We start from the raw sequence: 10,513 nt of genomic DNA, 5'->3' as shown, positions 1-10,513 counted from the left end.
ATCTCAGCGAACTTTCCTACTCCAGTTTATGACTTTGTTTTTACTTGAAAGACAACTTCATTTAGACTTCTATTTTATTTCAATTCTAATATTTACATTAGAAGCTTGGGCACGTGACAACCTGATTTTGGGGATTGGATTAATATGACTTGGTTTCATAATAGGAATTGTTGTTGGATTGTCATTTACTTCCGCACTTTGTTAGATATTGGGTTTTAGGCTGACTTGTCTTGGTGGGATAAGACGAGTGCCATCACACCCATTTTTTTTTTTTGGGTCGTGACACTTTGGTGGTTGGTGACTTTGAACCAAACAGTTCAGACAGAGATGTAATAATTGAAAGTCATTGTGGACAACTTAAGACAATAAGTGAATTCGCATTAGGTTTGCAATATCCATTACTTTTTTCATTTGGTGAAGATGGATATAGAGAAGATATTCCTTTAAATGGAATTGATGAATCATCAAATCGAAGGAAATATGTCAGCTCTCTTGAATATTTTTCATACAAAATTCAAGAAAGCCAGAATGAAGTACCAACAATTATATCAGCTAAAATATTATTTCAACATTTCTTCGTTGATGGATATACAATGATAGAATCTTCTCGATTGCTCTTTTATAGGCTCCATCAAACACATTTGAGAGTTGACTTCTAGGGATTACAAGAAGCTGTTTTACAGGGAGACACTCAACCTTCTTCTCAAGGACAATGAGTAATATTATATTCTTCTTTCACTGGAGGTACACGTTACATGTTGCAAAATTATCAAGACACAATGGCAATATGGTAATAGATCGGATATCCTGATCTATTTATTTCATTTACTTGCAATCCTAAATGGCCTGAGATCACTAGATTTGTGAAGAGTAGGGGATAGGCTCCAGAAGATCGGTCAGACATTATCACGTGTCTTTAAAGTCAAATTAGATCACCTAATAAAGGATTTGCGTGATAACAAAATTTTTGGACAAGTAAAAGCAGATATACATTGCCTTATTATTATACCATAATAATTGTTTGTTTTATTTCTGAACCAGTAATAATCATATTATATCATATTTATCCTTTTATACAGTGATTTATACAATTGAATTTCAAAAGTGTGAATTGACTCATGCCTATATTTTGCTATTTCTACAGAACAAATCTCCGAATATTGATGATATTGATGGTGTTATTTCAGCTAAATTACCAAATAAATTACCTGATCCAGATTATTATGTGGCTGTTACAAACTTTATGATGCATGGCCCATGTGATTCTGGCCCATGTGATTCAGTTAGAAAATCATCTCCTTGTATGCAAAATGAAAAATGTTCAAAACATTTTCCAAAAGGTTTATTTTTTCGACTTCAATTAACGAGGATGGATATTTTGTATATAGAAGAAGAGATGATGGCAGAACTACAAAGAGATCAGGTATTGATTTGGATAATAGATATGTTGTACCACACAATAGATTATTGTTGATGCAATATGGGGCTCATATTAATGTCGAATGGTGCAGTCAATAAAGGTCAATTAAATACTTATTTAAGTATCTAAATAAAGGTCATGACCGTGTTACAACTGTTTTTTGTGATAATGTGAATACTTTAGATTCAAGAGGGATTGATGAAATAAATTTATACTGTGATTGTCGGTATATATCACCATGTGAAGCAGCTTGGAGAATCTTTAAATTTCCAATCCACCATAAAGAACCTTCTGTAGAAAGGTTGTCTTTCCATTTACCAGGCAATCAGAATATCATATTTTCAGATGATGATCCAATTGATGTTGTCATCAATAAACCAACTATAGGGGAATCAAAGTTTTTAAGTTGATTTGAAAAAAACAAGGAATTTCCTGAAGCAAGAGATTAACCTATGCAGAATTTCCTTTAAAGTTTGTCTGGAAACAACAATCTAAGAGATGGGATAAAAGAAAAAATTCTACATTTTCAATTGGAAGAATTTTCTTTGTTCCACCGGGATCTGGCGAGAATTATTATCTTAGATTGTTATTGAATATTGTTAGAGGTCCCACTTCATATGAGGATCTTAGAAGAATATATAATAGAGATCACGAGACTTTTAGAGATGCATTTTATGCTTTAGGATTATCAGATGATGACAAAGAATATGTTGATGCTATAGTAGAAGCAAGTCATTGGGGAACGCCATCATATTTAAGGAAATTATTTGCTATGCTACTTATATCAAATTCAATGTCACGTCCGGAGATTGTTTGGCAATCAACATGGCATTTACTATCTGAAGATATTCTTCATGAAGAAAGAAGAGTATTAGACAATCCAGGTATTCAATAATGTTTAAATTTAACTTAATATTATTTTATCATGCAGTCTATATTATTTTTGTTTGATTAATTAATTAATTACATATATTTTAAATATTACTTTTTAATATATTTATATTATATTTTCAGAAGCGTATCTATCAGATGTTGATTTAAAGAATTGTTATTGAAGAAGGTATCACTTGAACAATGCGGCATATATGTAATTAGTAACAAACTAGATGACTAATTAGTTAAGAGTTAGTTAAAGTAGTTATAGTATTAGTTATTGTGTATATATATACATTAATGTAAATAAGGCATGTATTACATTCTTATACTAATACAACTCCGATTCTCTCTGTTCTGGATTCTTCTTCTTCTTCTGCATCTTCATCTCTTCTTCTTCCCCTCTTCTTCATGCTGCTTCTATTCTGATTTACTGCACATGGTATCAGAGCAATCGCAGTAGTTAGGATCAAAATTGCTTAAACTCGATCTGGAAAAGTTGAAGCAACAATGGAAGTTGTTGATAATGAATTACCAGAAAAAATAAGTCATAATCACCCATTGTTCTTGAATAACATCGATAATTCAGGTGTTATGCTAGTCTCGATTCAGCTATCTGGATCTGAAAACTTTTCGGTGTGGAGCAGAGCTATGAGAATAGCCATTTTGGGAAGAAATAAGTTAGGATTCATTGATGGATCTTGCAAGAAGGAAGCATATGGAGAAAACTTGAAGAATTTGTGGGAACGATGTAATGCCATTGTTCTGTCATGGATAATGAACTGTGTATCAAAAGAATTACTTAGTGGAATTGTTTACTCAACAATTGCAGCAGAAGTGTGGAAGGAATTGAGTGAAAGGTATGATAAAGTGGATGGAAGTCGAATTTACCAATTACACAAAGAAATTGCAACTATCAGTCAAGGTATGAGTAGAATTTCAGTATATTTTTCTCGATTGAGAGAGCTATGGGTAGAGTATGATAGTTTGGTTCCTATATCTAGTTGTGGTTGTCCTGGTTCAAGAGATCTCAGTACGTTTATGCATAATCAAAAATTGTTGCAGTTTCTCATGGGTCTTAATGAGTCATATGATCAAGCAAGAGGCCAGATTCTTATGATGATGCCTCTTGCTTCTCTTAAAAAGGCATATTCTATGTTGATTGAGAGAGAGAGTCAGCGTAAGATTACACAATCTGTTAGTAGTGAACAAGTAGAATCGCATGCAATGTTTACTGCTCGAAATCCATCTGTACCTAAACATAAAACTCCTAATGTTCCTAGCTATGATCCAAGTGTGTATTGTGACTATTGTAATAGAACAGGACATACTCGAGCTGTGTGTTTTCAGCTTCATGGATATCCTCCTGGACTTGAAAGAAGGAAGAAAGGACCATCATATGGGAGAGGGAGAAATCATAATGATAAAAGACAGCTTCATACAGCTCATAATGCTATCAGTAATGATCAAGAAGAGTTTAATTCTAATAGAGAAGAAAATTCAAGCAACAATTCTTATAGCCAAAGCTACAATGGAAGAGTAAATCATAATGACTATAATAGAGGAATGAGTGTCATTCAGGATCAATACAGTCAGATACTACAAATGCTTGGGCATACAAATGCTAAGGGAGGAACAGAAGGGTCAGGCTCACAGTCTAACAGTGCTGCAAATGCTAATCTAGTCCAAGATTATTCATCTTCAATAGGTAATGATATTGCACTTATAGTTGGGAATAAACAACAGGGGTGGATCATAGATTCAGGTGCTACTAATCATATGACATCTTTGCCTACTGTACTTGATTACCAACAGCAAGTTTTATCAGATAAGCCTAGAAGAGTATATTTGCCAAATGGAGATAATGTCAAGGTTACTCATACAGGATCTTGTCATTTGACTTCACAAGACACAATAGAGAATGTTCTATTAATTCCTGATTTCAAGTTTAATCTGTTGTCAGTCTCAAAGCTTACAAGAGATCTAAACTGTGTTGTCTCTTTCTTTCCTGACTTTGTTATATTTCAGGACCTCTACAATGGGCAGGTGAGGGGGATTGGTAGAGAAAGTGCAGGTCTCTATCATTTACCTATTCACAAGGTCAGTAGAGGCAAACATGAGCAGTGTTTCAAAGCAGAACAGAATAAAGAAACACAAACTCAAAGTCTTCCATCCATACCTCCATCTATATCTGATTCAAGAGTTCTACTATGGCATCAAAGGCTAGGCCACACCTCATCTAGTGTCTTAACACAAGTCTTTCACTTTCCTGTCACTCAGTGTTCCAAGGAAGTACACACTTGTACAATTTGTCCACTAGCTAAACAACATACACTACCATTTGTTCATAGTACTTCAATGTCTACTCAGGCTTTCCAGCTGTTACATATTGATGTATGGGGGCCATTTAATACTACTGCACATGATGGGAATAGATTCTTTGTAACAATTGTTGATGATTGTACAAGAATGTTGTGGCTCTTTCTAATCAAGTTGAAAAGTGATGTTTGTGTTGTGCTACAAAACTTCTTTGTTCTAGTTCAAACTCAGTTTCAGTCCAAAGTCCAGATTATTAGAACTGATAATGGTTCAGAATTTGTAAATGCTGAATGTAACAAGCTTTTTGTCAGTAGAGGGATTGTTCACCAAAGAACTTGTATACATACACCTCAGCAGAATGGCATAGCTGAAAGAAAACATAAACATATCTTGGAGATAGCTAGAGCAATAAAGTTTCAAGGTCACATTCCAATCAAATTTTGGGGGCATTGTATACTGAGTGCTGCATATATTATTAATAGGCTTCCTACACCAGTGTTACAAGGTAAATCACCTTATGAAATGTTCCACAAGAAACAACCTTCACTTCAACATTTAAGAGTATTAGGTTGCTTGTGTTTTGCCAAGAATATGTATATTCAGGATAAGTTTCAACCAAGAAGTGTAGCTGCTGTTCATATGGGGTATAGTGAAAATACAAAAGGATATATACTTTATGATCTGAAGAACAAGTATTTTTTTCTTAGCAGAGATGTCTTGTTCAGAGAATCAACATTTCCTTTTGCAATACCAACTTCTACAGCTTGGCAATTATTTCCTACTACTTTCTCATCAGATATTGCTTCTGATCCTACAAATTTACCTCTAACTGAGGTTGACACTGGTACATCCACAGTAGATGGTTCCATTCCTGAACAAAGAAGGTCCACAAGAAGTAGTAAAGCTCCTTTATGGATGAAAGATTATGTAGCAGTTGCAAATCTCAAGTCTGGTAATAAGCCAACTTACTCTATTGACAAATATGTTGCTTATGATCATCTACATACATCATATCAGGCATTCTTATCTAATTTTGGTAATGATGTTGAACCATCAACATTTGAAGAAGCATGCTCTGATCAGAGATGGGTAGATGCTATGACATCTGAAATTTCAGCCTTGGATGCTAACAACACTTGGACTATTGTTCCATTACCACCAGGCAAGAAGGCTATTGGGTGCAAATGGGTGTTTAAAATCAAGTATTTAGCCTCAGGAGAAGTAGATAGATTTAAAGGTCGATTAGTTGCAAAAGGCTTCAATCAAAGAGAAGGAATTGATTATCAAGAAACCTTTTCTCCAGTAGTAAAGATGGTTACTGTCAGAAGTGTATTAGCACTTGCTGCTACTGAGAAATGGCATGTTCATCAAATGGATGTTTCAAATGCATTTCTACAAGGTGATATGTTAGAAGAAGTTTACATGACTCTTCCTCAAGGCTTTCAAACTCCCAAGGATTTTAATGTGCAGGGGGGAAAACCAGTATGTAAGCTCATTAAATCCTTATATGGTTTGAAACAGGCACCTAGACAGTGGAATGTAAAACTCACTAAGGCACTACTCAATCTTGATTTTGTACAAAGTCATCTAGATTACTCAGTGTTTATAAAAAGGACTGACAAATCCTTGGTGGTAATCTTAGTATATGTAGATGATATGATGATTACTGGGAATGATCTGAGTTTGATAAAGGATACAAAAGGAATATTGTTGAATACTTTCAAGATGAAAGATTTAGGAGATCTAAGATACTTCCTTGGGATTGAATTTGCCAGATCACAAGAAGGTATTGTGATGCATCAAAGAAAATATACTTTAGAAATAATTTCTGAAGTAGGACTTGGTGCTGCCAAACCAGTTTCTACACCACTGGATCCATATGTTAGATTAACAACTAAGGAATATGATGATATGAATGGACAAGGAGAAGAAGACAAGCTACTGGAAGATGCAACTATATACAGAAGACTAGTAGGCAAGTTATTGTATCTTAATGTTACAAGACCAGATATTGCATTTGCTACTCAAACACTGAGTCAATTTCTTCATCAACCAAAGCAATCTCATTTAAATGCTGCACTCAGAGTTGTGAGATACATAAAGAGTCAAGCAGGACAAGGAGTATTGTTATCTAGCAAAAGCTCCAAACAGTTAAAGGTTTACTGTGATGCAGATTGGGGAGCTTGTTTACACACAAGAAGGTCAGTTTCAGGTTTTATGGTAAAGATGGGAGAATCAATGATCTCTTGGAAATCAAAGAAACAGGCCACAGTATCTAGAAGCTCAGCTGAAGCTGAGTATAGAAGTATGGCCAATTCATTAGCTGAGACTACATGGATAGTTAAGCTGTTTAAAGAACTTGGAGCTAAGATTCAAACTCCAGTCAGTGTTTACAGTGACAGTAAGTCGGCAATACAAATTGCTGCCAATCCAGTATTACATGAAAGAACAAAACACATTGAGTTGGATTGTCATTTCATACGTGAGAAAAATCAACAAGGATTAGTTGAAACAAAGTATCTACATACAAAGGAACAGGAAGCTGTTATGTTAACTAAAGGTTTAGGAAAATCTCAACATGAATATTTGTTATCCAAGTTTGGTGTAATGAACTTGTTCATACCTTCAAACTTGAGGGGAAGTATTGAAGAAGGTATCACTTGAACAATGTGGCATATATGTAATTAGTAACAAACTAGATGACTAATTAGTTAAGAGTTAGTTAAAGTAGTTATAGTATTAGTTATTGTGTTATATATACATTGATGTAAATAAGGCATGTATTACATTCTTATACTAATACAACTCTGATTCTCTCTGTTCTGGATTCTTCTTCTTCTTCTGCATCTTCATCTCTTCTTCTTCCTCTCTTCTTCATGCTGCTTCTATTCTGATTTACTGCACAATTGTTGCTTGCAAAAGATTGTAAGTTTTTTAATAAGTTGTGGTAGAAGTTTTTCAGATTTTCCTACAATGTCAATACCTGTATACGCTGAGAATTATGTTGACATCACCAATGGATTAATTTGTGATGAAATGCGTTACAATAAACGAGCTTTAGCTTATGAACATCAACAATTGATATTAAATCTAACTGATTAGCAGAAAGCAGTGTATAAAAAATTATGTCAGCAGTTAATGAAAATATGGGTGGATTTTTCTTTTTATATGGATTTGGAGGAAAAGGGAAAACTTATATTTGGAAGACTCTATCAGCTGTCATACGATCCAGAAGAGATGTTGTTTTAACAGTTGCATCTAGCGATATTTCATCTCTTTTATTACCAGGTGGACGAACAACACATTCTAGATTTTTTATCCCGCTAAATATAACTGAAGATTCAACATGCAATTTAAAACAAGATACTCCTTTAGCATACTTTATAATCAAGACTAAGTTGATTATTTTGGATGAGGCCCCAATGATACATAGACATTGTTTTGAAGCTCTTGATAAGACCTTAAGAGATATTATTAGCTACATAGACACATCTAAGTCAGACTTACCATTTGGTGGTAAAACAGTTGTTCTTCGAGGTGACTTCAGACAAATTCTATCAGTGATTCCAAAAGGTAGCAGGCAAGATATTGTAATGCAACTATCAACTCTTCATATTTATGGGCCCATTGTGAATTATTAACATTGATAAATAATATGAGGTTGCAAAACAGTGACAATGATACTGATCAAATGGAGTTGAAAGAGTTATCTGATTGGATACTGGCAGTTGGGGATGGTAACATTGGTAATTCATTTGATGGTATTGATAAAGTTGTAATACCAAAGGATCTTCTGATAACTGAGTATACTGATCCAATTGCAGCTCTTGTGGAAAATACGTATCCACATTTTAGTAATAATTGCAATGATGTAGGATACCTACAACAAAGAGTCATTCTAGCTCCAACTCTTGATATGGTGGAATCATTCAATCAATATATGATCTCCTTGAATCATAATCCTGAGAAATCATATTTGAGTTCTGACAAAATATGCAAGTCTGATCATACTTATTCAGCTTTAAAACATGTACACAGACCAGAACTTTTGAATACTATTAAATATTGTGCAGTTCCTCATTCAATCAATTTAAAAATTGGAGTTCCAGTGATGTTACTAAGAAATATTGATCAGTCAGCAGGATTATGTAATGGAACTAGGTTGATTGTTCCTAAACTTGGAAATCAAGTAATTGAAGCAAAAGTTTTATCTGGACAGATTGCTGGACTGAAGGTATTTATTCCAAGAATGACTTTAACACCTTCAGATGCTAGAATCCCATTTAAGTTTCAAAGAAGACAATTTCCTATAAATGTATCATTTGCCATGACAATCAACAAGATCCAAGGACAGTCTTTATCTCATGTTGGATTACTTTTAAAAAAATCGGTGTTTACACAAGGACAACTTTATATAGCTGTTTCTAGAGTAACAAGCAGAAAGGGTTTAAAAATACTTTGTTACAATGATGATGGACAGTTAACTAATGCGGCTATAAATGTAGTATATAAAGAAATGTTCCAGAATCTATCGTGATATTCAATTTCTTTGGGATGTTTTAATATATACGTTAATTGTTGATGATCATTATAAAACAATTCAGATGAAGTTGATTGTATAATTATGTAATCATTTAGAGTTTTGTTATTTTATTGATTATGGCAGACAAATCAACTGATTTTTAGGTTCTTGCATTATAGAATTTGTAGCAAGAGATTGAAACAATGGAGAGGAATAATACACTTGTGCATATGGTGAACACTTACACACTTAAAGTAATTGAGTATGCTTTACAGATAGTTTCATATTATTTCATTATATTCAATGGAACCACATGTTGATATTATTTATTTGCTATGCAGGGCTTTGTTTTAGATATATTCAAAACTTTAGATTTAATCTTGATATTCTATTATGACTATTTAAAGTAGTTAATATAATATTTATTCTATTACAAAGAAGTAACACATTAAAAAATTACTCAAACAAGTTTAAACAAGTAAAAACACAATTATTTATGTTATGTTAATTTCAGTAAACTTAATTATAATCTATCAAAGCATATCAATTAGCTCAGTTAGATCTTCATCTGAAGCATACATCAAAATATAAGTATAACAACATTTAAATTACAGAAAATAATAATATAAAACACATTGAAATTTAGAGAGTGGTGTAAAAATAAACTAATTTAGAATAATATAAATTAGTTTAATTACATAGTTGTAGATGTAAAGACGTCTTTTTTAATTTTTTAAAAAACATGTAATGAGTTTTTCGCTTCCCCAAGAAGAAATAATTCATCACAATCTATTCAAACAACATGATTAAACATAAAAATAAAAACGAAGATAGAGATCTAACCTGTAATTGTAAATCACAAATAAACTGAAAGGAACTCAGCAGAAACTCTCAATCACCAAGAAAAATAACAGAATCTACATAGAAAGAAGCTTATTACAACTATGTTATAGCATGCATTTAATAATATAATTAATTTAAAAAAATTATACCCTAAGTGTTCATCCCAAATAGAGTAGCATCAAGTTAAAACAGAGCTGAAGAAAACACCTCCTAACAAATGTTGCAAAATTAAAGTCAACATCAAGAAGCTGATGCATGCAACTACTCTTCAATAAAATTTATTATAAAGCAAGGTCCATTCAAAAAAATTAAACTCACAAATTCACAAAACATATAATTGTTGACGGAGCGACTCTAGATCTAAAAATATTTCTGATCAAAATCTTATGCAGTGTGATACTAACTTTAAGCAAGTCTTTTCTTCTAGGCTATGTTCTAATTAGGATGTTCGAAGTTAAGATGAGATTTAAATTATAAATTTCAATCTTCCATGAAATTTTACAAGAAAATACACTTACAGTGTTAAAGAAATATAT

General features: G+C 32.9%; 2 pseudogenes; both read left to right on the top strand.

The window, feature by feature from the left end:
* Window positions 1–2,708, top strand: part of LOC114077613 — a 30,365-nt pseudogene extending 27,657 nt beyond the window's left edge.
* A 4,827-nt stretch (window positions 2,709–7,535) lies between these two features.
* Window positions 7,536–9,149, top strand: LOC107021883 (annotated as a pseudogene).
* Window positions 9,150–10,513: the final 1,364 nt, after the last annotated feature.

This window comes from Solanum pennellii, chromosome 6, assembly GCF_001406875.1.
Source record: "Solanum pennellii chromosome 6, SPENNV200".
Taxonomy (NCBI): Eukaryota; Viridiplantae; Streptophyta; class Magnoliopsida; order Solanales; family Solanaceae; genus Solanum; species Solanum pennellii.
This window is presented reverse-complemented; position numbering and strand designations above follow the sequence as displayed.